The sequence below is a fragment of the Hemiscyllium ocellatum genome, chromosome 19 (assembly GCF_020745735.1).
Source record: "Hemiscyllium ocellatum isolate sHemOce1 chromosome 19, sHemOce1.pat.X.cur, whole genome shotgun sequence".
Classification (NCBI taxonomy): domain Eukaryota; kingdom Metazoa; phylum Chordata; class Chondrichthyes; order Orectolobiformes; family Hemiscylliidae; genus Hemiscyllium; species Hemiscyllium ocellatum.
Window position 1 is genome coordinate 75,019,725 of NC_083419.1, and position 6,629 is coordinate 75,026,353.

General features: G+C 40.8%; 1 long non-coding RNA gene across 3 annotated transcripts in view; it reads right to left on the bottom strand.

Moving 5' to 3' along the window:
• Positions 1-6,629, bottom strand: part of LOC132824798 (uncharacterized) — a 173,199-nt gene that overhangs the window by 127,788 nt on the left and 38,782 nt on the right. Inside the window, exon 3 of one of the 3 annotated variants that reach the window (XR_009645704.1) lies at positions 3,495-3,551. The exons of the other annotated variants lie outside the window; for them this stretch is intronic. This is a non-coding gene — a long non-coding RNA (uncharacterized LOC132824798). Of the gene's footprint in view, positions 1-3,494; positions 3,552-6,629 lie in introns of those variants that run through there. 3 annotated transcript variants of the gene reach the window in all.

Consider the following 6,629-nt stretch of genomic DNA (forward strand, 5'->3'; position numbering starts at 1 on the left):
CCTCCGGCCCTCGATGTTGCGCCAACCTGTCGTACAAATCTGAAGCCCATCCAACCTACACTATTCCATGTAGGTCCATATGCTTGTCCAATGACAACTTAAATGTATTTCAAGTTGGCGAATCAACTACAGTTGCAGGCAAAGCATTCCATAGGAGTAAGTGAGGACTGCAGATGCTGGAGATTAGAGCTGAAAATGTATTGCTAGAAAAGCGCAGCAGTTCAGGCAGCATCCAAGGAACAGGAGAATCGACGTTTCGGGCATAAGCCCTTCTTCAGGAATGAGGAAAGTGTGTCCAGCAGGCTAAGATAAAAGGTAGGGAGGAGGGACTTGGGGGAGGGGCGTTGGAAATGCGATAGGTGGAAGGACGTCAAGGTGAGGGTGATAGGCTGGAGTGGGGTGGGGGCGGAGAGGTCAGGAAAAAGATTGCAGGTCAGGAAGGTGGTGCTGAGTTCGAGGGATTTGACTGAGACAAGGTGGGGGGAGGGGAAATGAGGAAACTGGAGAAATCTGAGTTCATCCCTTGTGGTTGGAGAGTTTCTAGGCGGAAGATGAGGCGCTCTTCCTCTAACCATCGTGTTGTTATGGTCTGGCGATGGAGGAGTCAAAGGACCTGCATGTCGTTGGTGGAGTGGGCAGGGGAGTAGAAGTGTTGAGCCACGGGATGATTGGGTTGGTTGGTCCGTGTGTCCCAGAGGTGTTCTCTGGAACATACCGCAAGTAGGCGGCCTGTCTCCCCAATATAGATGCGGTCACATCGGGTGCATGGATGCAATAAATGATGTGTGTGGAGGTGCAGGTGAATTTGTGGTGGATATGGAAGGCTCCCTTGGGGACATGGAGGGAAGTAAGGGGGGAGGTGTGGGCGCACAATTTGCATTTCTTGCGGTTGCATGGGAAGGTGCCGGGAGTGGAGGTTGGGTTGGTGGGGTGTGTGAACATGACGAGGGAGTCACGGAGGGAGTCGTCTTTTCGGAACGCTGATAGGGAAGGGGAGGGAAATATATCCCTGGTGGTGGGGTCCGTTTGGAGGTGGCAGAAAAGCATTCCAAACCCTTACTACTCTCTGAGTAAAGAAACTACCTCTCATATCTGTCCTATATCTATTACCCCTCAATTTAAAGTTATGCCACCTTGTGCTCCCCATCACTATACTTGGAAAAACGCGCTCCCTGTCCACCCTATCTAACCCTCTGATTATCTTATATGTCTCTATTAAGTCACCTGTCAACCTTCTTCTCTCCAACGAAAACAGCCTCAAGTCCCTCAGCCTTTCCTCATAAGACCTTCCCTCCGTACCAGGCAACATCCTAGGAAATCTCCTCTGCACCCTTTCCAAAGATTCCACATCCTGCTTATAATGCAGTGACCAGAACTGTACACAATACTCCAAGTGCGGCCGCACTAGAGCTTTGTACAGCTGCAGCATAACCTCATGATTCCAGAACTCGATCCCTCTGTTAATAAAATCTAAAACACTGTATGCCTTCTTAACAAGCCTGTCAACCTAGGTGGTAAATTTCAAGGATCTGTGTACCTGGACACTGAGATCTCTCTGCTCATTTACACTCCCAAGAATCTTACCATTAGCCCAGTACTTTGCATTACAGTTACTCCAACCAAAGTGAATCACATCACACTTGTCCATATTAAATTCCATTTGCCACCTCTCAGCCCAGCTTTGAAGCTTATCTATGTCTCTCTGTAACCTACAACATCCTTCGTCATGATCCACAACTCCATTGACCTTAGTGTCGTCTGCAAATTTACTAACTCACCCTTCTACGCCCTCCTCCAGGTTGTTTATAAAAATGACGAACAGCAGTGGACCCAACACTGACCCTTGCGGTACACCACTGGTAACTGGACTCCAGGATGAACATTTCCCATCAACCACCACCCTCTGTCTTCTTTCAGCAAGCCAATTACTGTTCCAAACTGCAGCATCTCCCACAATCCCATTCCTCTGTAGTTTGTACAATAGCCTACTGTGTGGGACCTTTTTGAATGCCTTGCAGGGATCATCCCCCAAGGCCAATCTAAGAATGTAGGTCCATGACACACTGTATCGTGTACAGTAAAAGCAGTAATTGCACGCACTTGCTGTATTACAATGGCCACATGCAATGTGGTTACAGTCCTTCCCTCCTTATACAGACACCCGATCCTGTAGAACACCTAATCTCAGATGGACATTGTTATGGATAGCCCCAGCTTCCTATTGTTTCATGATGTTTAAAAAGTCCTAAAATTTCCCGGCATTGGTATCTCTCAATGTACGTTATTTCTTCAGTTTACAAAGTTAATTATTATCCTCCTTCCAGCCTTGCACTCTGCCTTGTCCACAATTCTCAAGAATCTGCAATTAGAAGTTTTTTTTAATGTTCTGAGCAACTTTAAAATAGTAACTGTTTCTGAAAAATGAACCCTGTCTATTGCCCTGATAGCTGCTGTGAAAGTTAACCGGGCTGTATCCTGCAGCTGGTGTTTATTCATTCACTGGGACAATTATTCTTTCATTAATGAAGGTCAGGGTTGGTCGTTTTTCTGTATCTGGCATGTTCTTATTATTGTCTGGAATATTACTATCTGGACTGGCATACTTATGGACCTGGAGTAGGATTTTACAAAATATTATTTTCTTTCATCAAGATTGGAACAGACTGTTAGTTTATCTCTCCTCCACCATCTTGTGTTTTAATTCTAAGGCAGGTTGCGTCTTTTTGTTTGTCGGACATTTCGTATGAGCCAACATAGGCCATTCTATTCCAGATGGGGCAGGGCACCCCTACAACAGCAAATCAACCAGGATTTCAGTATTAAAATACAAATCTGCATTCGCTACCATTAGGGAACAATACCGTGCAATATGCCTACGTCACTGAGACTTAATTCCACACTTAAAGCCAAATATACTGGATTTTATCAGTGATTAAATATTAGATATAAGGAAAAATTTGTCTTAAAACAGGTCACTGCAAACTTAAAATAATTAGAAACTCCATATTGCTATCTGTAACATGTAGAAATGAACATTACTTATTGGAGTCTAAAACAATTAGACGTATCTTCATTTGTAATGCCGAATATTAATCCAATTATTTCTGTGAACATTCAAATGAGAAGGCATCAGATATTTCCTGTGAGTGTTGGATGAGGAATCATTGCTTGGTTCATGGATGTGTTGACCTGGAAAAAAAAGATCCATTTTCCTTTGTAAAATTGGCACGAAGAAATAATGGTTTAAATTGAAATGTGAATCTCATGATATTTGTTACTAAACTTAAACAGAATTATTGTGTGATGTTGGTCTAACAATGAATTGGTAATTTATTTTAGAATGCTGACACATTAAATGATTCAATATTTCCAAACGAGTTTGCTCTGATATCGATGACACAGTAATTAGTATCAGTGAGCTGAGAACTAGAATGCTGGCATGATGGTTTGGAAAATACATTCGATATGCAGTGATTATTGATCAGAACTGTTTTGTCATTCAACATTCTCAGATACTCCTGCAATCTGTACTTGCTGTCTCAGCTTTTCTTCTGTAGAAATACAATGTATAATCCATTCAATTTTCCATGTCATCAATATTCAGTCATTTGTGTCAGCATTACAAAGAAAATAAATCGATAAAGAACATGGTTATTATAGCGAAATACAGTCAACAGCATTTATAGAGGAAATGTTTCAATCGTGTCTCTGAGTAAACACGTGAAAAGGTTTAATGGGGATCTGTTCACAATGTACTTAGCCACAATTACATTTTCTTAACATGATGACTGGAGGGAACTTATCAGAAAACTCGCCTATATTTAGGAATTCCTTCATCTCGATACATGTTACTATCAGCATCCTCAGTCTCAAATAATGAAGTGATTTTATTGACATGGGAACATGTGGTGTGTAAATTATAAGAAGGTATCTCTTGCATATCTTTGGGATGATGTGATAGCGTGATGCCTGCTGTGTTTATTTATCCTGAGAACAATATGATACTGACAAAAGGTTTTTCACTGAACAATTATCAGGTGGCCTTGAAAACCATCTTATGGCTTTATGTGCAGTGATCACTTTGATTTCAAGACCTTTGATATATTTTCAATGATTTGGAAAATGATTGGATTACTTACAGTGTGGAAACAGGCCCTTTGGCCCAACAAGTCCACACGGACCTACTGAAGCGCAACCCACCCAGACCCATTCCCTTACATTTACTCCTTCACCTAACACTATGGGCAATTTAGCATGGCCAATTCACCTAACCTGCACATTTTTGGATTGTGGGAGGAAACCCATGCAGACACTGGGAGAATGTGCAAGCTCTACACAGTCAGTCACCTGAGGCGGGTACTGAACCCGGGTCTCTGGCACTGTGAGGCAGCAGTGCTAACCACTGTGCCACCGTGCCACCCAATTATTAATAGTTTTGTGACAAATGTCTGAATGTGGTCATTAGCTGGATTCAAAGCATTCAATGTGTTGGTGCAAAAACCCTTCATTGTTGACATTTCAAGAGAGGTATATAATGCTCAGGCATTGGCTGGAAGTCAAGGTGTAAGAAAATTTGGGTCATCCTGGAACTGATTGATTCTCGCTGCTGTTTGAATTAGTTTGATTAATTTTGTGTTTGTCCCGATTTATCTGGCTGTAGGTGAATTTAGAATGTATAATTTCTGTCCAAGGGTCACTTCACATCACTGGAGAGTGAAAATATAGTTCACATACCGTGATAACAATGAATTGATCATTAAATTTTGCGTTTTAACAGATAAAATGATTTATGTTTTCCAGTAGTTGTTAGATATTGATTAGATATTTATTAAAATAGATAAATTGAGAATTGTAGTCCTGTTGCAGGATTATTGAATTGTTAAAAGGTACATACGTAGAGTGTTTTTGGAATGATTTGGTGGTGCCAGTGTTGGATTGGGCTGTACAAAGTTTGAAAAATCAAGCACCACCAGGTTATGAACCAACAATTCATCAGTTGGTTGAAGGAGCAGCACTCCGAAAGCTAACGCTTCCAAATAAACCTGTTGGACTATAACCTGGTTTAGTGTGATTTCTTAACTTTGTTTTTTTGGAAGGAATTGTTTTTTTCATTCAAATATACAGGCTGCTCAAGAATTCTATCTAACCTTCCATGGCTTTCTTTTAGAGACCACACATTTATAGATTGGATTAGATTAGATTACTTACAGTGTGGAAACAGGCCCTTTGGCCCAACAAGTCCACACCGACCCTCCGAAGAGCAACCCACCCAGACTCATTTCCCTACATTTACCCGTTCACCTAAAACTACGGGCAATTTAGTATGGCCAATTCACCTAACCTGTACATTTTTTGGACTGCGGGAGGAAACCGGAGCACCGGAAGAAACCCACACAGACTCGGGAGAGAATGTGCAAATTTCACACAGACAGTTGCCTGAGGTGGAAATTGAACCAGGGCCCCTGGCGCTGTGAGGCAGCAGTGCCACCATGCCGCCCACCATTCATATAATTTTCACTGTAATCAGTATTTCAAATTTGCATCAGATTTAAGATCAAAATGAGGACCAATTAACGAGTACTTCCATGATTGGAAAACACAGTAAATGGAATTTACAGAAGCAAATTCAAGTTTGATCCGAATAAGCAAATAAATACTTTGAATGGAAATGATCCGAAAATGTTTACATCTACATTTGAACTAAGTCAAATGACTCTTTTTTTGAAATAATTGGACTGAAAACCTGTTTGAAAACATGTACAAACTAGGACTATTGACAAGTCTTGCTGTTAGTGCTCTTGGCCAATCGTTTATGGATGTGTAGGTTAGGTGCATTAGTCAGGGGAAATGTCGAGTAATAGAGCAAGGGAATGTGTCTGGGTGGGTTTCTCTTCGGAGGGTCCGTGTGGACTTGTTGAGACAAGTAGCCTGTTTCAACACTGTAGGGATTCTATGACTCTATGATTCTTTGATTTAGGAATAGATTGATAATCGAGTGCTAAAGATACCATTTAAAGTCAACAAAATCTTTATGTTTAGTAGAATTGCTTAGCAAAATGCATTGAAGCCATCATACACAAAGTGAGATAAGTGGAAGTAGTAAGGTATTGTGATATTTTAAATTTGAAAAACTACAGTGTCCTCAAATCTAAAATTTAGAGACAATGTAATGTGATACATACATTTATTAATGACCTGAAGATAATAAACTGCAGAATCTGTGATTATTGGAATGAACAACAGACAGAGCAAATCCAAAATTGGATTGAAAAGCAATTCAAACACTGCTTAGATATTTTCTAATAACCATTCTAAACTGTTTTGGTGCATCTCTGTTGAAGATGGGAAATCAACGCACACTTCCTGGTCTCGTGAGAGACACTCTACTGGAGCTCCACAAGTTCCTTTCATTATGTTCCCACCAAGGAAGGGTGGGATTATAATTAATTGTGATTACTCAAATGAAAACTAACCAGTGTTCACTCCGATAATTGGGCTGGGAATTAATTCGACTGTTTCTATGTAATGGACTGAGAATGAAATGGTAATTCACAATAATGATGGTACTAAGTATATAGGCTCTTACGTAAAAATTACTATCGTGACAATTGAAGGAAAAATAAATAGAC